At 41.5% G+C, this 24,304-nt stretch overlaps 1 long non-coding RNA gene across 5 annotated transcripts in view; it reads left to right on the top strand.

Annotated features, from left to right (window-relative positions):
- The window catches only part of LOC122236683, a 162,035-nt gene that overhangs the window by 40,437 nt on the left and 97,294 nt on the right, over nucleotides 1–24,304 (top strand). The window contains exon 2 of one of the 5 annotated variants that reach the window (XR_006214874.1): nucleotides 15,398–15,699. The exons of the other annotated variants lie outside the window; for them this stretch is intronic. This is a non-coding gene — a long non-coding RNA (uncharacterized LOC122236683). The remainder of the gene's footprint in view (nucleotides 1–15,397; nucleotides 15,700–24,304) is intronic. 5 annotated transcript variants of the gene reach the window in all.

The raw sequence follows: 24,304 nt of genomic DNA on the forward strand, positions 1-24,304 counted from the left end.
CAGCCATAAAGACAGGCAAAGATACAGATGTTTGGGGGCCAGCTCAGGCCAGCACCTCTCTCATGGCAGGTTTGATTTAAGCTCATGCTACCAAAAATGGAATCAAACTCCCACATACTAAAGCCAGGATGGCAAATGTCTACTGTTGAGCATTGTTCACTACTGCCAGAGACTGTCTCCCAATTTACAGCAAGATCACTTTGGGTAGCAAGTGACTCTGGTACGTCAAAAACGTACCAGAGAAATGGCAGTAAGTTGTGAAGGGAAGGTTGTGTGTTCTGTACCTGACTAGCTCAGTTGCATGGGAGTTTCGGAACAGGCCCCTCCCAAGGCTATAAAGGACACTGGCGTGACAGGCATGGACCTGCTGCCGATGGTAGGATGCCTGATTCTCATGAGGCTGAGAAGAAACTCATGCCCCGAGGGCTGGTTTTGAGTAGGACCTGAATACATCATTTCCTGTGATCCAGGTATGGAATGCAATTTAGAATCCCATTAGTTTTGCCTGGGTAATATATCCAGCCTCTCCAATTTGTAATTTATTCAGGAAATTGTTGAACATCTATGGGTTAGATGCTACCCAAGGTGTTGACATCTGGAAACGAGACATGGCCCCGGCCATCATGAGAGTCCCAGGCTGGAATGGCCATTCCTTGGAGCATCCTGGGGTTGGGGGGGGGGGGTGGTGTGTCTATCACCTCTCAAGACATATATCCCATCCATCAGAAAAGCTTTCCATGACCAGACACATTTGGGAAACCGTGAGTAGGACATAAGTTTCATTAGGGTTTAAGACCTCTAAGATGTGGTAAAGGGAAAAAAGACAAAGTAACTTAATGTTCCCAATGTTAAAGTAAATAGGAAATCTTTTTGCCACTTAAAACTTCTTAAGGTAGCCTGGACCTAGTATTCCCTGTGGGTCTAGAAGAAATCTGTCCTAAGTTTTCCAGACTGAGATTCATAAACCAATACAAAAATTATACTTCTTCTATAGATGCAGATGTATGTCATGCCTTGGGAAACTTTGAGATCTGATTCCATTTCAAAACCCCCCCTGAAAGAGATGGTAAACTGAAATGTTTGTGCAGCCAGCCAGCTTAAGATCAGTAGGAGTGGCTGGCTGGGAGTTTGTCTGTGCTCACTGACAAATTGGTGGCAGTGCTGTGACCTGGAAACACACATCCCTCCGCTCCAGTTGGTCTCTGCCGGGTAGTGTGAATGTAGGTCAGACCAGTAAGCACTTGTTTCTTAGGATAGCATGGAAACCTGTATTTTTTAGATTTGAAATTTCACAACTGCAACCTTGTAAAACACTGTACTGGCCAAACAAAACAACAAAAACACACTTCTATAGGCCAGCCCTTGGAGAGGAGCTACCAAGCTGTGACCTCACCCTGGGGAGATGGGTGGGAACCCTTTGCAGATTAGTAAGATCTGTAAAACAAAGGGTCTGGGAGTTCCCAAGGCAATTACCATGCCTAGGTAATTATGTTGGTGACCACACCCTCCATGCTCTGGAGATTCCCTGCCTGTGCCTCTTCCTTGGCTCTCAGTCAACAGCATTGACACAGTTGATGCCTTTCTTCCCAGAGACGGGTTCTGCAGTTAGCTTGCAGGGCAGCTCCTCCCTCTGCTTGGCTGGTTTTCCTTTTCTCCCCAAGTCTGGAAATGTTGGAAAGCCCAGGGTATAGTCCTGGACTCTTGGTTCTTCCTCATTTACACTCGATTCCTCAGAGATAGCACACAGCCTGTGCTGCTAAAGTCCTGTGAGTGCATATTTATATTACTAGCCCAGTTTTCATTCCTGAACTCCACAGATGTATCTACAAGTCTCTTCTTCAGTCTAGTAGATCTTGAACCTGGCAGATCCAAAGCAGAATTCCTGATTTTTTTCAATCCCCAAAACTTCTCCACACACGTCCTTCCTCATCTTGATCACTGGAGGCAAGGGACTTTATGGCTAATTCCTTCCCTTCCTTTAAGTCTTGAAGGCTCCCTTCTCAAGGAAACCTGTTTCAGATTGTGCAGCCTACCTTTGTTACATCTGGTTCCTCCTACTCTTATCAGTCTTCTTCCACAGCACTTCCTTCTAATCCACAACATGTTTTTATGTTTGCTCAGCATCTGCCTGCCCACATTAGAATGTGAACTCCACAGGGGTTGAGGATACTTGTCTGTTTTATTTCCTAAGATACCCTGGGATTCAATATGAAGCACATAGTAGATAATAAATGTTTGAATAAATAAATTCCAGTTGTCATCTGGCAAGGAACTCAAGAGAAGATGTGCTTCAAGGAACAAGCTTGTCATAAAAGCTCAAGTGTTAATGCCCACTAATTAGTGACCATTAATTGGATTGAACCACAAACCATTGGGAGTATAAAGACAAGGAATGTCTTTAAAATGTACTTGGTATGTGGAAACACTGTTATAGTCAGGGAAGATTTTAAGATGTATGTTAATAAGTGTATATATAATGTGTTTATAGATTCATAGACACTTCTTTTAATTTTTTTTTTTTACATTTATTTATTTTTGAGAGACAGCACAAGTGGGGAAGGGGCAAAGAAAGAATGAGACACAGAATCTGAAGCAGGCTCCAGGCTCTGATCAGTCAGCACAGAGCCGGATGTGGGGCTTGAACTCACAAACTGTGAGATCATGACCTGAGCCAAAGTTGGATGCCCAACCAACTGAGCCACTCAGGTGCCCCTAGACACTTTTCTTCTGATCAGGAGTTTCATGTTTTGTTTGATAGGCCAAAAATTCTAGGGGATATCTACCTATTGAAGCATTCCACCAGCTTTCGGCTAGGGTTCCAAATTTAAAACAAAACAAAAAAAACATGTACTGCAGGCTTCTCCCTCTACTGATAGCTCATTTCCTAGTGTGTTGCTAATCTCCAGTTTTGCCCCAAAGATAGTATTTTAAAAACTTTCACACTGAGTTCCTTTGTGTATCAAAGGCCAAGTTATTATCAAAATTATTACTCATGTTCTTTGTCATGCAAAAAAGCATAAGTAATGTTTTTAATAATGCAAGCCATTAAAAAGTGGATGGGCTGAATTCATTGTGTCTGTTTCTAGCCTGCTTTGGGAAAGAATTTTTCTCCACACAAAGGTGTAACCCCTTAATGCCTGCATGAGTCTTTCCCCCTGTTTTTTGATACAGAGTTGAACGTCCATTTCATTTAGAAACTCAGAGCTAAAGCGTCAGCCTTTCAAATCCCTGCCCCCAAGATGGAAAGGTATTGAAAGGAACAGTTTTACTGTGAGAAACAACTTTCTTTGGGTCAAAAAAAAAAAATTGCTTTGGAAGAAAATGAAAGTTCTGGATTGATTTTTAAGTGTGACTGAGACTCCTTTCTTCAAAATGGTCTAGGGGTAGGTTCTTCGGACAGGTGATACTTGAGGAGTTAGGATGCCCTTCAGGATTGAGGCCTTTGCACTGGAAAGCTTGAAAGTGAGAATGTGGTACGTGTGGAACATGTACCCTTCATTTCCCTACACGATGCCAAAGCAGACATCGAGATCAGGAAATCCTTGTCCAGAGTCTCACGCTATTATCTTTAATTTTTAATTTTTTAAATGTTTATTTGTTTTTGAGAGAGAGATTGAGAGCACAAATGTGTGGAAGGGGCAGAGAGAGAGGGAGACACAGAATCTGAAACAGGCTTCAGGCTCTGGGCTGTCAGCCCCAGAGCCCGATGTGGGGCTCGAACCCACGGACTGCGAGATCACGATCTGAGCCAAAGTTTGATGCCCAACTGACTGAGCCACCCAGGAGCTACCCACCCCCAACCCCCCGCCCTTTTTAAAAGTTTATTTGAGAGAGCATGAGCAGAGAGGTGCAGAGAGAGACAGAATCCCAAGCAGGCTGTGCTCTCTCAGCACAGGGCCTGATGCAGGTGGGGCTCAAACCCATGAAATGTGAGGTCATGACCTGAGCCGAAATCAAGAGTCTGATGCTCAGCTGACTGGGCTACCCAGGTGCCCCCACAGTATTTTTTAAATGTGGTAATCCAAGCAGCCACCACCAGTCACATTGAATTGGCATGTGAAATTACCATAATGGATACAATTTTAAAAAGCAAAATATTTTTAAAAGATGGAGGGCAATTCAGGTAGACCAACACCAAGTCAAGGCCAAATTCAGGTACCTCTAGTCGTTGCTGCTGTGTCACCAGCCTTCCTCAGTTCCAAAACTTGGGTTCCTGTACAGGCTTTTGACCAATACCTCGTGGCCTTCTCCAGGATGTCTCAAACCTTCAGAAAAGGCTTCAGAGCAAGACCCAGTGAGAGTGGTTACCCGAGCTTCCTCTTGGCTTACCCCAGGGTGCTTTGAACATCCTGGCCACACATAACCATCATCTTCATCCCAGACTCTTCAATCATGTGTCACACAGATGTGACAAGTTCTAAGTTTCCTTCAGAAGAATCAGGTGGCCTGCAGCTTTAATTCCTTTTCCAAATAGCAGTCTTTGTTCTAGTTAAGAGTCCCAGCCTATAAAGTAGTTACATAATGGGGGACTAGGCAAGAAGGCTGGGACTAGAATAGCTCTCCAGGGAGAGGAATGCGCATTGTAACTTTCTCAAACCCCAAATCTGTAAATGCTGCTTTGCTGTTGAAAGAAATTGCTGTTTATTTTTCCCTTCTAGTTTCAGAGAAGAAATGTGAAGGATCAAAAGAATGGATTTGCCTGGATGCTAGCGTGGCCTGATTAGGTTGGAATTAGTCTTTTTCTCTCTTCACTGAGAGAAGCAGAGACCATCTGCGGGAATTATTCAAATTCGTGTGCCTTCCAGGGAAGCTGTTTTATTTGCCACTGCATTTATTGTAGCACCAGGGAGCTTGACAGCCATTCCAAACTCTTGCCGCAATAGGCACCAGCCTTGCCTTTGGCCATTAGATTAACAAAAGGAAAAATTAACTTTCCTCCAGCTGAAAATTAACACCTTAGATTAATTAAAAAGCAAATGTGATCAAGTCCCCTGGATCTTTCTCTGAAGGTCCCTTCTGCAGGGGCTTCAGGACTGCAGTGAAGCTTCTCAGCTCATGGCAGGGGGTGGGAATGTTTCATCAGGATTAATTTATAATGTAACTTGCCCAATGTGAATAGAAAGAAAACCAGTGGGAATCTAAACCCTCTCTTGCTCCACACAGAAGGGATGTCACTGCTGTTTGTTTTGGAGATGGGGAGGGAGCTAAGATATGCGTGTGGGCTGCATGCTTCATTCTCAGGTCACCTTCTGTCCACATCCCAGGTGCCCCAGGTACTATCTGTGTGACCTTGGGCACCTACTCCATTTCTCCAAAACTTTTCTCATCAAGGAAATGGGAATAAATAACAAAACCTAGAAGCCACGGATCCCTTAGCATATAATAGGCACTCATTAGATGGCAGTCCTCATTGTCAGCATATTAATGAGGGCTGTGTGGTTAGAGGTGCTTTGACACTTCTTACTGATCTTACAACACAGGTGATGTTGACAATTATCTGTTATTACTTGGTCTTTGGGACCAATACTGCTAATAGTTTTAATTATGCTTTTGCTGCCTGCAGTTTTGTTAGGAGGAATCTGGTTTGACAAACCTCAACATCTAATAGACTATGTCATAGCAGATTTCCTTCCATTTTTGTTTCTTCTTTGAAGATGTAGAAACATTGCTGCTTTCTTAATTCTTTCAACTACAAATTTGGCATCTTCTGGACTCTTTCACGTGGCACTGAAAGCTTTTTCTACCTCAACCCATGGACCATAAAATACCCTGGCCACACTGAAATGTCTACATTTTTCAAACCATTAGGGATTTTTCAACTCTCTGCTTTGACTCATACAAGTTTCCTTGTCTTTGAGACCTTTTCTCCCCTCTGGGTCTGGGATCTGGAAAACTCCTCTTTACCCTGAGAGGTAACCCCACCCCAAAAACCCATCTCTTTGTCTCTGATGCTCTCCTCTGATCTTAATCCACATCTTGGTCTCATTCTTCTCTATGGGAACATTTCTCCTTACATTCTGTTGCCTTTTAGTTTTGTAATGAAAGGAACAGCTTTGAATCCAAATGACAGCCCTGCCTTAGTTTAAAGCTAGGTTCTCTTTTCTGCTTATTATGGATCTTTGATAAGAAATACAATTGCTGAGAAGTCTGTTTTGCTTGCTGTTTGCTATGAGCATTGTGAGACCTTTCCTGATTGTAACCCGCTGTAGAATGGGCTGTAAAACTTCCTAAATGTAGTCTGATATGTAATGGAATGAGTGATTGTATACAAACTAACCGGCATTTCTCGCTTCTGTAAACCTGCTTGCTTAGCACATTCCTCACCTACCCCCTTCCCCCTTTCTTCCTCCCGCCACAAGTAAAAACCTCCCCTGTGCTATTTGTCTCTGTCTATAAAAACGCTGTACCAACCCTAATCGTGGCCTCTTGTGTCACCGGCGACGAGTGCGCAGAGGACCAGGTTTGAACCTGCAATAAACGACCCTTGCCGCTTGGCTTTGACTTACGACTCTGGTGGTCTTTTGTGGGAGGTTTTGGAACTTCAGGCATTACAGTGTATGACAATAACAATATCATTAAGGTAGTTAATTTATGGGGCAAAATCACTCTCCACAGTTAGTAGAATATGACCATGCACTAGGCATGATGTGAAGAATGTACTTATGTATGCTTTCCAACAACTTCATGAGATGAAAACTAGGACTTTCTGTAGTTGGCAAATGGGGAAACTGAGGCTCAGATGTACTTGCCACAGTCCCACAGCCAGCCTGTGGTAGGGGAAGGGCTGGAACATGGGCCAGTTTGTCTCTCAAGTCCATACTTCAAGACACTTGCTATGCTTCCCAGGTGTTGCCAGGACAATTCCATTCTATTATGATGCTCATGTCGGTCCCTCTTTTTAAAATTGTCCTCTGTGGTCTAGGCATGGCTCGTCTGTCATTTCATTCCCTCGGCCTTGCACGAGCCTGCTACCTGGTGGGTACCTAAAGTGTGGTGGAAGGATTGAATTGGGTATGTGGGGGCTAGCAGAGACCAGAGTTGAGGACAGTGGCCCCCTACTCTCTGAAATATGACACAGTCCCATAACGACATCAGTTTGTGTGTCCCTCAGACAATGACTAATGATTCTCAGTCTTCCTGAGCACATTAAGACACGATTAAATTCTGTCAGCTCAGCTCTCCTGCCTTCTAAATTAGAGCAGCAAGCATGGTTTCTCTCCTCAAGTCACGTTTTCCTGCAGCAGATTCCATTCAACCTCCTGACACCAATTTGTGTGATATTTCAGCGTTTAGCACGCAGACAGGAAAATGGTATCCCGCTTGTGTCCTCTGGGCAGACAGCCCACTTTGAGGTTCAGCCATGTGGTTTGCCCTCGCCCCAAGTCTGGCCTACTCTATTGAAATTCTCCTCCTGAAATTCACTCATTAAACTCTCCCATGATCCATCACGATGAAACTGATTATCGCAGTGTTGTCTTTTACCATTATTAATCTTTGGAGATTGATGCTCGCTGGTGCTTCTGACTGACTCACATGATTCCAGCTATTAATCTTTATCTCAATCAAATTATTTACTGTTTTAACTTGGAAGGTCTTGCTGCCTCTGGGGCTGAATCTTATCAGCTCTGATGGCTTCACAGTGAAAGCTATTTTTTTTAAATCCCATCAACTTTTTGGTTTGCAAACAACTTCTACCCACAAGAATTCCTGGATCGCCATGTTGTTTACTGGAGTCCCTTTCCAAACACTATTTTCTCCACCTTTTTGTCTGTCCTCCTCCTTCATGGGGGCCAATTAAATGTGGTACCTGAGAAATGACCTTCAAAATCTTTCCAATCACGTACCTAATTCACAGGAGGCTTCTGCAGTGGACATAACCTATCCCAGTTTTGCACCACAACCACACCTCCTACAAACTACTCATGGCTAATAACTCAAAGTGTTGGGAATACTAAGGCAGACCTATTCCTGGAAGACAAGAGACTTACTTGTTTCCCGTTTTGGCTCTAAGACTCCCTTATGACTTTTCAGAACCTGCCTTAGACTGCAGGGCAGTCTGGAACACTCTGACCCGATCTTCTCTCCCTCTCTAGTTCACTTGGGGTCAGATTGCAGCATGGTCTGATAGCTCTCCAGTACTGTTCCAGCTTCCTTTCTGAGGATCTAGACTAACAACTCTCTCCAGACAGAGACCTGGCTGCACCTGGAGAGTTTAACTTTAATGGAGAATGATATTAAGGGGATGAGAGCAATCAGTATATCAAAAACCAATAATCTCTCAAGGAGAAAAATGAATCAGTAAAATTATTAGCAGAATAAAATTGAAATAGCTAGTTTCTAAGACAGGGCATGCAGCATTTGTTATTTTAGGGATTCAGTAGATGGAACACTGCCTAATTAACCTAATTAAGATTTGCTATATTCATGAGGATGCATTCACATACTTCTCAAACAATTGGAGGTCAAAGGTGGGAAAGAGACATGACAAATACTATAAAACAGGCTACGGTACAGTTATGTACCCTGAGTTATCCTGCAGATAATCATGTGTTTTTTATTTTGTATCTGGGTGATTTTATTTATTTTTTAATTAAGAGATGTAAGCTGCTTTCAGGCTTATGTGATAATAAAGGAGATCTAAAAGGATGGAGATAACAGTCTTAAGAAGACTAAGTTTCAGGAAACTAATACCCTGCTTCACCGGTTGGGGACTGGCTGAATGAAAGGCTGATCTGATAGAACCTTGACCTTGGAGGAAGGAAACTTGGAGTGTAGTCCACAATAAGCCAGTAATTCATACCTGTTGTACATTGAGGTAGGATGGGCCAGCTGAGTGTGACACGCCCTTCCAGTGAATCTTCATAGATTCTTCCTGCAGAATCTAGCAGGAACCTCAACTCATTGGCTATTGAAGGTTTGTGTTGATGAGTAGTGTTTCATGTCTAGAAAGCCGAACATCGCTGAATGATTCCAGAATGTTCAAAATGAATAAAATTCAAGATATACACATGTTGGCCAGCTAAAAGTATAGAAAGGGGATTTAAAAAAGGGCATAATCCCAGCTGTCTTCCAGAAAGCAGATTTCATGGGATGACTTACTCAAGGTTGTTCATGGAGCTTCTGCTATGTTTTAGGCACTGTGCTAGGTATCAGCATTGTTTGGGGATCACTCTGTTAGCATAATTCCGTAGATGAGTCCAAATCCCTGGTTAGCTAGTACCCTGGCGGTCCTCCTCCTTCTAGTCAAAGCAGAAAGAGACAGTTTGAGTAGTGGAGTAGTGGTGGAGAATGAATTCAGCTCTTCTCTGCGTGAAGCCCACACCTTCAAAGGTGGAACTCACTTCCTATCTGAGGAATGAAGTGTATACAGATCCAAACTAAAAGCTTTCTATCACACTGTCTTTTAACATTTCTTGCTGCTTTTAGAAAGGGGAGAGAGAATCGGATTCGGTGACACCACTTCTAATGGAGTCTTTACCTTTGATGGTTTTTGAAGGAAGGATCATTGTACGTGCTCGCTATGAAATACTTTCTTTCTCGAAATGTCAGTTTGCTTTTTTCCAGTTACAGACAGGGATTCGTATATGGCACTGTGATCCTGGGGTCTGGAGCGGATGTACTGGTGGTTCCAAGGAGGCCTCTGCCCATACAGTGAAAATTTTCAAGGATGGTTCTCCTGCTTGTGGTGGTCTGAGTCTGTCTCAGGCCCTCTGAAGCCCTGGATTTTACCAGTCTGGCATCTCACTGCCTTTCCACCTCTTCCAGGCAACACTGCATTGCAGGGGAGTCGTTCAGGGAAACCAGACAGCCATCCTAACTCTAATGCAGCTAACCTGTGATGCCAGTAACTAACTGGTTGGTTATAGCTGGCTCGATGCTCTCTCCAGTCATCCAAAACATTCCTCCCACTCGGAACCCCCTTCCCTGGGTCTCTAGGAGAGCTGAATTCACCTCGCTACCATATTCTGTTTTGAAGTTAGCATTTAATACATTTGTCAGTACTGATTATACAATTATTTCAGGCTCTCTGAAAAAAGCTTGGCAAATATACAAAAGCACAAGGAAGAAAAACATTCTTTCATCTTTCTATGACAAATACATATTTTTTTCCCTTTTTTCTACATCAGGGATCTTATTGCCCATACTATGATGTTACTACTTTATACTCAATACTGTATTTTCCATATTTCCTTGCCTTAAATCTTTTATAAGAGGAGTTTTAGAACTGTATGTCATTTTATAGGTTGGATGTGCCACACCCTATTTAACCACACTCTTGTTAGATGTTTGGAGTATTTTCCCCCTCTAATATTTGTCTTCTCTGTCAGGTCTGAACTGTGTTCAGCTCTTTTTGGACATCCGTGATATTTTTTCCAAGGATAAAATCTTCAAAGTAAGGTTGTTGCCTTCTAGAAAGTGGATTTCATGGCATCCATGGGGGGAAAAAAGGCTATTTTACAAGTTTTGTGGATTTACATCATCTACACCTGTTAGAGGAGGACCCTTGGATTAAATTCGCCGGCGTGCTGCAGGTGGCCACCACAGTGGTGGTTTCTAACGCTGGTTAATTTGATAGGTCAAAATGGGTTCCTCATTGTCATAAACACTTTGTTACTGAACCTGAATTTTTTAAGTGTTTTCCTTTTAGGTTCACTGGATTTTTGTGTGTTTCCCTTTATTTTTTCTATTTTACTTGTCATGCTTTATGTATTGTCCACTGTAATTAAAGTATCATTTTTATTGGCTTGTAAACTCTTAATTAACATAGCAGAGAGTTCATAGCCATTTGTCTGGCTTTTCTATTTTAACAATAAAATTTTTATATTTCATTTTAATAAGGCCAGATATTTCTAAAATCTTTCTTATGTTCTCTTCCTTTGCTTTCTGATCACCTTACGCTGAGAGGGAATAAATGTAAACTATGTTCACTTTTCGATCTTCTGATTGAATTATTTTAAACTTTCTCTGACCTGAATTTTCTTTGATGTATAAGGGGAGTAGCTGTTCAACATTTTGAGGTGGGGAGGGATCTAAGTACCAATTATGAAATATCTCCTTTAGGAATTTAAATGCTACCTTTTGACTATATTGACTACGTACATCAATATTTAATTCCACCCAGCTACCCTTGGGTCAATACAATCATTTTAGTTACTGTAAATTTTAAATATGTTTTAACATCTAGCACTTCACATTCCTTGGATTTTTCTTTTTAATTTGGAAATTATCACTTAAATTCTACTTTTCTTCTGTTTAACCTGTGAGTTTTCCCTTTTGATTATTGTTGGAAATGTTCCTTGGGTGCTTAAGCTTACCTCTTGAGTTAGCTTGCTTTCAGATTTCCCTCCCTTACCCTTCACTACCTTACACAACATAAGGCTTCCATTTCAGACCACAGACCTCTTTGAGTGTTAATACCTATTAACACCAAACACCAGTAAGGGTTAATAATCCTTATTCTTACCTTTCCCATTCCTACTGTATTTCTACCCTTCTTCTTCTAATTGTTTAATGTATGTCTTTCAACCTAGACAGTTCAATAGCTCAAACCTTTGGGAAAGGTATACTTACTTTTCAAGTTAGAACTTCTTGCATTTTTTGTTTTTCATACCGTGGGATTTGGAAAGTACCTACATATTCTCAAAACTGAAGGACACCCATGTGAACAGTAATCTCAAACTGCAATTTGCCGCATACCTCCACTTGATCTCAGTGGAGGGAAACAAATGTCTATCTCCCAGGTTTGCATCCCCTGCAACAGCTTGGTGATCCATTCTACAAACTACCATATGGACTATAGGGCTCATGTACAGAGAAATTATATTTCTCTCCTACTCCCTTCTACAAGTGGAATAATAGGTTTTACATCAAAATCAAATGTAATACTGTGAAACATTATCAGGTGCTTTTAATAAATTAGCATACATGTTTTGCAAGTAAGTTTCCTATCCTCTTTTCACATTCCCCCTGCCACTTGCTCTTTCAGTGACCCAGAGTGTCTGTCACTGTCCACTCTTACCTAGATGCTGTGAGTTAGTGTAGACATCTTCTAAGAAGAGGACAACATCATGGGTAAGAGCATGAGTTTAAACTTGATCTATACAAGGCAGATAGTAAACACGTTTGACTTTTTATGTGCCGTAAGTCTCTTTTGCAAGCCATCTCTATCATTATAGTGAAACACAGAGACAACATGTAAATGAATGAGTATGGCTGTGTTTCAGTAGAACTTTATTTACAAAAATAGATACCAGGCTGGGTTTGGTCCCTGACATGTGGTTTGCTGACCACTGGTTAGAGGTGCAGGTTCTGGAGCCCAGTTACCTGAGAATGAGTATCTGTTCACTAATTTCTAGGTATGTGATCTAGGGTAAGTTTCTTACTGCCTTGTGCCACAAAAATAGGGCATTCGTAAAATGAGGATGATTATAAAATATGCTTTATAGGGTCCCTTTGAGGATTGAAGGAATTAGTACAGGTAAAGCTTCTGGAATTTATGTGCCTGGGAACATAATAAGCCCTAAACTCAATGTTGAATGTTGTGTTAGTTGGAGGCCAGTGCACTACATAGACACTGAGAGAACATTTGCAGCTTTTCCTTTCTCTTAACTTGTATTGTTTAAGCCTTGGGTCCTCTCCCAGCCCTCCCCAGAGTAAAATCTTTAAGGAAATGCTAGTGGAGAGGTATAACTGCTGTCTGTGCTGTTGTTTTATTTCCAGAAGGGAACATTGTAGTGGCAACAGAGGGTCTTTCCAGGATACTTTGTAACACAAAAAAACAAGGTCGGCTTTGTTATAGCTGCAGAAAATCTCATTGCTTGTATTTCTTTTCACATGGTTTGCCAGTCAAGATCTATTTACTCCATGGTTTCTTGGCTAATTATTTCCAGCATGGCACTGATTGAGCTGTTAATAAAGTGTGAAGGTGCCTTGCAGATACATTCTGAGCCTTAAAGAAGCCATCTACATCTCAAACTGCAAACTGCTGTGTCCTCCGATCCCTCCAATATTCTGGCGATAGCATCTCCAATTGTAAAATTAATCAAACTTCTTTCAGTGACAGAAATGTTAATTTAAAATTTTTGTCACAATTACCGGGAGTGTTATTGCAGCTTCTGACTTGTAATTAATTTCTCCTTCCCTTTTTCCATCGCTGGGTTAGTCTCCTTTGTAATAGTGATAAATGAAATAGCTGCCTGACCTGTTTTTTTTTTTTTTTTATTTAAAATAAATTACTTTACAAGAAAAAAATTACCTCTAGGTAATCAACACCTTCAGATAAACAGGGGAACATGGGGCATTAGGTACTTTATTGTTTCTCTCTGTCTTTCTATCTTTTTAATTTGTGTGTCTTCAGTGATTGAAATGACAAATGGAGAAAGAGCACCATGAGTCTACTTTTATAGCTGTGTTCCCATGTGGAACTAATTTGGGTTGCGGTGTTGGTTTTTATGGGTGCTGGGGAATACCAGCAAAATCAGAGTGTGATACTAAGACATTGTAAATTAGAATAAAAGAAACCCGCAGGGAAAAGAGGAAACGAGATGTTATGTTTACTTGAGCAATAATTAGAAAGTGTAGTGCCCCCTCAGTTTGAACAAGCCCCTCGCTACTCCCAGTGTGGGCTCAGACTAGATGCATGGTGGCCCCCGGGGAGCTTGCCGGAAATGCAGGATCTCAGGCACAGCCCCAGTCCCACTGAATCAAACAAATCCTCCTGTAACCTGTGTACATACTAGAACTTGTAAAACACTGAAGCACAGACTTAACGATGAGGTGTCTCGGAGGCAGGTACGAATGAGGTTTATAAACAAGTAGCAAAGCTCATGGTACCTCATTACTACTTGTGCAGAGAATAAGAGATCCAGGATGCATATTGGAATTTCAGAAAGTGAACAATTCAAGGAATAGGGATGAAAAGAGGTAATTACAAACAGGAATTGGTTTTTTTGTCCCCCTGCAGGAAGGCCTAGCTTTCCCATGAGTGTATCAGAATTGCCAACTTTGGGGTGGCAGGGACCATCCAGCTCTACCACAGGAGGTTCCCAGACATCTGAGTGGAAAGAGTAATGGAAGGGAATCTACTGGATCCTGTAAAAATCCAAAGCAGTTGGTATTAGAATGTAAAAAGTTTTTGTTGTGTAAATGGGTTGTTGAGTTGGTTTAACTGAAGTGATTTTGAGAGAATGAATAAGGATTTTCCTACTTCTTGAAATTGAATGATGGGATATGGGAGGCTGTAACCTGGCTGAGGTGCTGGAGGCTAAGATCAAGTGGGTGCAGCAATGCTCGGGACCCATGACGGGCCAACCCCTCTGCTGTGCCCTGGAAGTACAGCTGTGAGGACACTGTGGGCTCTACTCTGGAGGAACTCAGAGTCTGAATATGGAGGGCAATGGTCTTGGTTTCTCTCTAGGGCTTGGCTTATTACTTTCTTTCTAGTACACTGCTTTTCTCAGTAATCCAGTCAGTGACTCTATATTTAGCTTCTATTTTGCCTCGAGACATTATCACAAGTAAAGCTAATGAATAGCGGTGAACTCTGGCCTACATTCCCTTGAGTTGGGACAGTTGGGGACTTGTGATGTCACTGGGAATGCACAAGGTAGTTAAAGAGGCTGCCTTTTAAAATCTCTACCCTAGGTAAAGGGCTATGAGAATAAGGATTACACACACAATGCTTTTCTGGGGAAAGCAAGACTGGTTTGGGATCTTTGTTGTGAAATCCTCTGTCAAAATTAATTAAGGGAACCACATAATTATAATTTATGCATCTGGATGGCCCCCGATGGTTTGTTTATTAATAATGGGATTCGTTTTGAAACATCTGAAATAGCAATGAAAAGACTAAATGGCCTTTTTAGGGGGGATAAAACTTAGAGAGCTAAAATAATCTTTGATTTAATTACAACTTCATGGCAGTTACGGTTAGGATGGGGACATTCCCCCCTTTAAACTTGACCATGTTAGGTGTGAATCCTCCAATTAGACGCCCTTGGATGGGAGGCCCTACGGAAAAGCCAGTATTATTTTTAAACCCTGGCCACATAACCAACAAACCTATTACAGGTGGCAAGGCTTGTAGGAGATAATTGCCAGCCCCCAGGTTCACAGGGAGGTGCTCGCTTCGAGATTGGGCTCCTCTGGCCCTTGATAAACACAGTTATCACTAACACACACATGCTGCTGAATATATTATTTCACTCACCAAATCGAGATGTAAAATGACTTTGCAACATGCCAAATTAGGTTAATTATCTTTTAAGAGTGTTTTGGAAAAAACTCTAAATGTTCTATTCTAAGGCTGCAGGGAACCTGGCATGAGCTGGCCTTTCTTTATTTAAAAAAATCACTAATTTTTTGCTCCTGCTTTCATTACTATTCTTTGCTTCCGCAGATATGCAGCAAATATCTCTCGTGGCACCCTCTTCCTCTGCCAGCCTAGTGTCCCTTCCATGGAGACCAAGGTCCTGTTGGAGAACCTCCCCTTCCTCATTCTCCATTCTTACCCACTGTGTCCTGGGAGAAGCCATAACTGAGCTCAGTTCTGGTTCTTGAAGATGCCCACCTGTTTCCGTTATCCTGACATTTTGACAAAGACATCTCAGTTCAGCAAGGAGCCTCACGAGGCCAGAAGCAGGGACTTCTTCATCAGAGAATCCTAGCATGGGCACAAGCTCAAGAGGCAGGCTCCAATGGGTATGTGTCTAATGGATGCCAGTGAAGTGTATCCACGCCACCAGAATGTAGTTGGCATTCAGTTGCTGGAATGGTGAACTGTGGGACTTCTTAGCTTAAAATTCCTTAAACCTTTTTGCTTTCTGTGGGATAGAGTGAAAACTCTAATAGCACCTACAATGTCCCCCACCAGACTCCTTCCATGCCACTCTCAGTCTCTTTTAGCGTTTAACCCAATGGAGGTTCTCAAGAACCTGACGGTATCAAGCATCTCCTTGCTATTGCATTTCCAACATGCTCTTTGCTTTCCCTGAGGAGTCTTCTCCTCTCCATCTCTACCTTCCATGTGCCTTTGCTGGTCAACTCCTGCTGCACTTGAGTTCTCTGGTTTGATTTTCTCTATGAAACCTCTCTGAGCCCCCAATGCTGGTTCAGGCTTGTGTCTGTTTCCACAGCATCTCCTACCAACCCACACTCCCAAATTACCCAGAACCTTCACCTTCAAGAGTGTGAGCTCATTGAGGACAGATATCTTTCCTGTCTTATCTACTGTTGGATCCCTGGCCCCTATGCCCTTCCTAGAGCAGCTACTCAGTTGTCTGGTGTTGAAAGACTTAGTTGCCTCTGCATGTTCGTAGGTGAGTTAAATTGTCATCAGAGAGAATAAGCCTCCAGACTTGGGGGCCTCATTAAGAATAGAATATTAACTCTGGAAGAACCTGAGCAGAAAGTCTTGAGAGGTGTATGGATTGCAGAGATTCTGCCATTATGGTAGCTGAGAAATGTCTTTGTCCTATGGGAGCAACAGCGTGCTGAGGGTGACTTCTAGAGCAGCTGATATTGGCATATCAGGATCTTCTAAGTAATCTGACTTAAACGGTGCTCTAGTGCCAAAGGCTGGTGATCTTTGAAGTCTGTGAACTCCTAGAATTAAACGAAAAGTCTTGTGTGTGAATGATAGAAGTAGTTATCCATCTCTGAAAACCTCCGCCCCCTTCCTCTTCCATACCCCATTAATTGGGATTTCCAATATTTTGTTTACCTTTTCTCACCTTTTCTATGTCACGAAGTAGAAGGAGTTGCTTAAGTAACTCTGTTGGTAAAGAATTCTGAATGCATTTGTCTCTTTGAAAGATCTCGGAATATTTCATTTCACCCTTTGGCATTACTACCAGAAAATTCCTTTCTGGGAACATGTGAGAACTTGTTTCAGTCGATGTAGTAAGGATCATCTCTAAGTTTATAGAATGGCTTAGAAATAAGAAATTGCTGGCATTTTGTGAATATTTCCTATGTTCTGTGTATTAAGTTCATGCTTTTATGGCTTGTATCTCATTTTAATACTCACAGCAGGGTATTATTATTGTCCTCATTTTATCAATGAGGGAAACTGAGGCCCAGAGGGAGAGGCTTGCCCAATAGCATGCAGCCAGTAAGAGGTGAAGTCAGTATTTGAACCTAAAGAGTTGGTTTCTAGAACCCATGTTCTTACTTAATATATTATTATAGGTGATCTTGCAGGCCTCATTTCACAGATAAGAAAAGTATGGGTGAGTGAAGCTAAGGAACTTAACCATGGTCACCCTGTTCTGTGATTTGCAGAACCAGGCTTGAAACCAGACCTGGTTCCCCTGCCAGTGCTGGTGACCCCTCAGGCTGTTCTACCTCCTGGTGGTCGTCGGCAGCTGGTATCTTCTGGTTCAGACCCAGGTCCTTAGAAAACCCTCTGGAGGTTCTACTGGTAATTTCCTATCTTAGTTGTACGAATGCTTCAACATGGGATAGCTTCTACTTGAGAGCAACTTTTGCTTCCCCATCCTCCATGAGGCAGCCACACTGTGTACTCAGTCCCATTGCATCTGTGATTAATGCCACTCTCAGTGGGTGTTCTAAAGGCAGTAACTTTGGTAAATTGTCTTAAGGGAGCTAGTGCGATGTGATTCCTCATTAGCTGTGAAAGTTGGTGCAAACATTCCTAGAACCACTGGAGGTATTAGATCCTGAACTCTCTGGGCATAGAGTAGCTCTCTGTTCTTCACTATTTTTAAGGACAGTGTTCTAAGCTGCAGAGTGAGCTAGGACACTGAACCAAGGGGATCTTTTAATTAGTATTTTTAATCATGAACCATTCCAAGTGTTCTCTTCTGGCAAGATCTTTTCTCCAGATGACTGTATTTGTAGGCCAAAAGTGACTATGGTTCAGCTGGGTTTGGTATGTCTGAAACTATTGGCCACTGGCAGCATTCATGTCTCCTGCTGACCTTCTTGACAAGAATATTACGCCGCTATGCTATAAATGGCATTACTTGTTCTCCTTCAATAATTATTCATTGTAGGTCAATAATGTGCCAGGCATAGAGATACAGGGTAAACTAGATAGTTAAGATCCTTCCTTTGGAGGCTCTGGACAATAAACAGAGATAAAGGAAAAGAAAGACAGCTATGCAGTGAGCTATGTGCTATGAAGGACATAAGCGAGGGAGCAGTGATAGTGACTGCAAGGATGTACCTAAATACCAAGGACCATTAGAGGTGGCCTCTTTATGGAGGTTCTATTTATAGGAAAACTGAAATAGGAGAGAAAACCAGGGGGAAGCATTCCAGGCAGAGGAAATAGCACATACAAAGACGCTGAGGTGGGGAAAAAGCCTGGCAGTGTTGAGAAACTGAAGGCAGAGGATACCAGCTGGAGAGTCAGGCATGAGAGGCAGTTGTCATTCACATGACAGCGCCTTACTGTTGGGGAAGTAGGCGGGGTCTGGGTTGTGCAGGACCATGTGGGTGTTGGTACATGGGCAGGGATATTAGTAAGCCACTGCAACCTTTTAGGCAGAGAATCTATATGATATCATTGATAATTTTGAAAGCTCCCTCTGGCTCTTGTGTCAAGATTGGATTGGACTGGAAACTGCAAAGTGTTGCTGAAAGAAATCTTAGAAGACCTAAATAGAAAGACAACCTGTGTTTGTGAATTGGAAGACTTAGAAGCATGAAAATGATAAGGCTCCCCAGAGAAATATACACATTCAATGTAATCCCTATTTAAAAAATGAGAGCTTTTTTTTTCAGAAATAGAAAAAGTAATCCTAAAATTTATGTGAAATCTCAAGGGACCTCAAATGACCAAAGCAGTGTTGAAAAAGAACAAAGATAATTTAGACTTCCTGGTTTCAAAATTACTACAAACTCCAGTAAACAAAATAGTGTGGGATTGGCATAAGGGAAGACATATAGACCAGTGGAATAGAATAGAGCGCCTAGAAGGAAACTCTAACATATAAGATCAAATGATTTTTGACAAGGATGTCAAGACCATTCAATGGAGGTGGAATGTGTCTTTTCATCAAATGGTGCTGGGAAAACTGGATATCCACATGCAAAAGGATGAAGTTGGATCCTTACTTTACAATATACACAAAAAATAACCCCGAAGGAATCAAAGATATAAACATAAGAGCTAAAACCATAAAATTCTTAGAAGAAAATAAAGGGAAAGCATCAGGAGATTTGACTTGACCATGACTTTTTTCATTTGACACTAAAGCCACAGGCAACAAAAGAAAAATAAGACTTCATTAAAATTAAAAAGTTGTGTGCAACCAAGAACACTACCAAGAGAATGGAAATGGAACCAACAAAATGAGAAAAATGACTGTAAATCATGTATCTGACAAAGGATTAATATCCAGAATATATTAAACCTTAACAACAACAAACTCCAATAAGCCCAATTTAAAAATAGGCAGAGACTCCTGGGTGGCACTGTATGTTAAGCATCTGACTCAATTTCTGCTCAGGTCATGATGTCAGTGTTTTGGGATCAAACCCTGAATTGGGCTCCACACTATCAGTATGGATGTCAGCTAGGGATTCTCTTTCTCTGCCCCTCCCCTGCCTGTGTGCTCGCATGCTCGTGCCCTCGCCCTCGCCCTCGCCCTCGCCCTCGCCCTCGCCCTCGCCCTCGCCCTCGCCCTCGCCCTCTCCCTCGCCCTCTCCCTCTCCCTCTCCCTCTCCCTCTCCCTCTCCCTCTCCCTCTCTTTCTCTCTTTCTCTCTTTCTCTCTCTCAAAATGAATAAATAAAAAAAATAAAAATGGGTAAAGGACTTGAATAGACATTTCTCCAGTAAAAACATACAAATGGCCAACAAGCACATGAAAAGATGTTCAACATCATTATTCATTGGGGAAATGCAAATCAAAACCACAATGAGATAGTATTTCACATCTGTTAGGATGGTTATTACCAAAAAAAAAAAAAAAAAATAGAAAACAGGATGTGGAGAAATTGGGACCCTTGTATATTGCTGGTGGGAATGTAAAATGGTACAGCTGCTTTGGAAAACAGTTATGGTAGTTCTTCAAACAATTAAAAAAAGATACAATATGATTCAGCAACTCTACTTGTGGATCTATGCCCCAAAGAATTGAAAGCAGAGACTCAGATACTTGTCTATCAGTGTTCACAGTTATTCACAGTTGCCAAAAGATGGGAACAACCCCAATGTCCATCAAAAAATGAATAAAAAAGTTTGTGTATGTGTGTGTATGTACACATGCCTGCACACACAGTGAAATACTATTCAGCCTTTAAAAGGAGAGAAATTCTGACATGTGCCGCGACATCGATAAACTTTGAAAACATTATGCTAAGTGGAATAAGCCAGACATAAAAGGATATATATTGTATAATTCCACTTATGTGAAATACCTAGAAAAGACAAATTCATACAGTCAAAAAGTAGAGTAGATGTTTCCAGGGTCTAGGGGAAGTTATTTAATGTGTACAGGATTTCAGTTTGTGTTGATGAAAGTTCTGGAGATGAATAGTGGTGATGGTTGCACAACATTGTGAATGTAGGTAATCACATTGGATTGTATATGTACAGTGGTGGCAGTGATCAATTTTATGTTAGGTATATTTTACTGCAATTAAATGAAATAAAAAATATTGGATTGGAAGAAGGGAAGATAGATAGATAGATATAAACAGGTATACTGGTAAGGAAGAATTTTGCACAGGGCTAAGTTAAGAGAGGATGACATCTTAGGTTAGGGTGAGGGCAGGTGAAATGAAGAAAGAATTTTTGGCAGGAGAGTGTTATTTGTAGGTTTGGAATATCACCCATTAAGGGTTTATTTTTTATTATTTATTTATTTATTTATTTATTTATTTATTTATTTATTTTTATCTTGAGGCAAAATAAAAATACCTCTCATTGAAATATATTTTACTTTGGTAAAATTCTGTCATTACAGTGGCTTAAGTATCTGTAGATGCTTACCCAGTTTGAGTAGAAAGTTGATTGGGTGTTAAGTTACTCGCATTGACTTTTGACATTTATATGTTCCTCCCTTGGTAATTCTTCTACCCTTGGTTTACCTGTCTGGTACAAGGAAAACTAGCATTAGTGTTAAGGGTCTCTGACTCCATGGTCTTACCTGTAAATAAATTCCCCCAAATTCTCAGCAGACACTTGTTTTTGAGAGGCAAGTTAGCATATAAAATATTGATTTTAATGTAGTATTTGCATTGCAAATTAGCTCTTTGGAATAAGTAGAGTTTTTGTTGTTGTTTTTGTTTGTTTGCTTGTTTTGGATCCTCAAAGGATGACAAAATAGCTTTTATTTCTTACCAGCTTGTGTCTCTGAGATTTACGCAAAATCTTATTGGAGGCCCTCACACAAAGGTTTGGGCAAATGGTCACAATTTCCTGAAGTGATAGTTTTTCTCCCTGTGCTAAGAGGAGAGTCACAGTGGATATCGTAGAGGTTCATTTTGGAAAGCATACTCCTTCTGAAGCCTGTTCGTTAAAGCAAAGAGAAATACTTTAATGACTCCTGTGTGCAGATTGGACCCTGATTTCTGGAGTGGAACAGCTGTGTTGGTATTACAGTGGGTAGAAGGGCTGCAGTGCCTTGTTTAGACCTGGGATGAACTGATTGGAGGATGATGAGTGGGGTTTGGACAGCCACCGTGGGACTGAGAGGCTGATCCCACAGTGTTTTATGCTCATGACCAACATCAGAAAGGGGGCCAGGTTGGGGCGCCTGGGTGGCTTAGTGGTGTCTGACTCTTGGTTTTGGCTCAGGTCATGATCTCATGGATTTGGGGTTTGAGCCCTGCATCAGGTTGTGCGCTGACAGTGCACAGCCTGCTTGGGATTCTCTCTCTCCCCTTCTCTGCCCCTGGCTCATGCACATGCGATCATTCTCTCTCTCTGTCTCTGTCTCTCTTTCTCAAAAAATAAACATACATTTGAGAAAAGGGTGGGAGGCATGTGTCAGTAGGGAACCCAACCCACAGATACTGTGTTCCATCTTAAAGAAAACAATCTCCTTGAGGAGGTGGTGAGGATTCAGGGGCTTTTGCAAAAGATTTTATAGTTACTTTCTTTTTTACTTTTAAAACCAGTCTTCCTAGGCTGTCTTGAGTTTATGGGGGAAAATACTTGTAATGCCTATTATGAAAATAACAGCGGCCATTGTAGCTCTCCATAAATATTAACTAACATGCCAGGGACTGTGTTAAGAGTCTGTTATAAACTGAGTTGTGTTACCTTACAATTTATATGTTGAAGCCCTAACCCCAAATGTGATTGTGTTTGGAGAGAGTGATATTAGGGAGGTAAGTAAGGTTAAATGCGGTCATAATGGTAGGGCTGTAATGGAGTAGGACTGGTATTCTTATAAGAAGAGATAGAGAGAGATGTGGGGGAGGTGCATACTAAGAAGGCAGCTATCAGCAAGCTACAATGTGAGGTCTAAACCAGATAGTGACCCTACTGGCACCTTGATGTTAGACTTCCAGTCTCCAGAACCATGAGAAGATAAATTTCTGTTGTTTAAGCCACCCTGCCTGTGGTATTGTGTTTTAGCAGCCTGAGCCAACTGATACAGGATCCTATGTAATTTATCCCACCTAATCCTCACAAGGAACCTATAAGATAGATAGTATTTTCCCAATTTTACAGATGAAGACACACACTTCAAGTTGAAGGCAGCTTCTCTTAAACTTTGTGAGTCATAGTTTCACTCAAGAAACATTCTTTTCTTGCTTCAAACGGCTTACTTTCTGTTACTGTGATACTAGATAATGGTGTTTTACCTTCCATGGATCACCATTGCCTGCTAAGGCAGCTCGTACATAACAGGTCCTCATAGTCTCATTGAACAAAAGATGGAGAGGCACTGCAGGTGAAAGTTAATGTGGAGTTCTTTGGATCATCACTCATTTAATTTTGTTGATTTAACATATTATATTTTCTCTACATAAGGTAAGCATTGCCCAGATAGAAAATTCAGCTGCATATCATGAGTGATTGACTTAATGTATCCTGAGGGGAAATTATGTTTCTTGGGCAATTCATTGCAAAGAAAAGATACAGAAAGACAACCTGTGCACAACTGAGGTTTTTAGGCAGGGAAGTGGCTATTTGGTTATTTTTTTCAAACTAAGAAGCTCATTTATGTCAACAGTGTTTTCCAGGGGTGATCTTGCTCACTTACCTCCAGAACTGAGTTGAGTGCAAAAGGCCTTTGGTCCATGTTCTCAATTATGTTTATTTCCTGGTGACTGACACTAGTGAACCCTAAGTCTTTGAGAAGAAATCCTTCCCCAGGTGACATTGTTGTCATTCATCTGAAGAGCATCACACATTCCTTGAGCCTCTTCTATGCCTTTTCTCCTCAGCTCCGAAAGAAAATTTTCTCAAGTCAACATGTACATGCCTTTTGCTTCCCTTTGTAATACTGTTACTAAAAGAGATAAATTATTCTAATCTCCTTAGATGTTGGTTCAAGATAACAGATTACACATTAAAAATCCCAATTTTTAAGAACAAATTCACTGGGACTTCCCTGTTTTCCAGTACATGGCTCTATATTGTCACATGATAGCTGAGCAAATTAGACTTGTTAAATAAAGACATTCTTTTTTTTTAAATGTTTATTCATTTTGACAGGGTGCGAGTGAGCAGAGGAGGTGCAGAGAGAGGGGGAGAGAGAGAATTCCAAGCAGGCTCTACGCTGTCAGTGTAGAGCCCAGTGCAGGTCTCAAACCCACCAACCGTGAGATCATGACCTTAGCTGAAACCAAGAGTTGGACACTCAACTGACGGAGCCACCCAGGTACCCCTAGAAGGTACCCCTATACAGAGTCATTCTTTAAAGAGATTTTTGGTCCTGGGTGAACAGAACTTAGAAAACTTGATGTACGACCATCCAAAATGAGCAAACATAGGGGTGCCTGGGTGGCTCAGTTGGTTAAATGTCAGACTCTTGATTTCAGCTCAGGTCATGAACCTTGTGGTTTGTGAGTTCGAGCCCTGCCTCAGGCTCTGTGCTGACAGCATGGAGCCTGCTTGCGATTCTGTCTCTCTCCCTTTCTCTTTGCCCCTCCCCCATTCGTGCTGTCTCTGTCTCTCTCTCTCAAAATAAATAAATAAATATTTAAAAATGAGCAAACACAGAACATCTTTTAGACATTGACTTCAGCATACGTAGGTGTTTAAATAGTATTCACCTCTAGAGAGAGACTGGGATCAGGAAACCTGAAATTTGAATGTTAGTAAATTATCTAAAACAGCATATGTATATACCTAATAAAACAACAGGATCCATTTTATGG

Source organism: Panthera tigris, chromosome A2 (genome assembly GCF_018350195.1).
Source record: "Panthera tigris isolate Pti1 chromosome A2, P.tigris_Pti1_mat1.1, whole genome shotgun sequence".
NCBI lineage: Eukaryota > Metazoa > Chordata > Mammalia > Carnivora > Felidae > Panthera > Panthera tigris.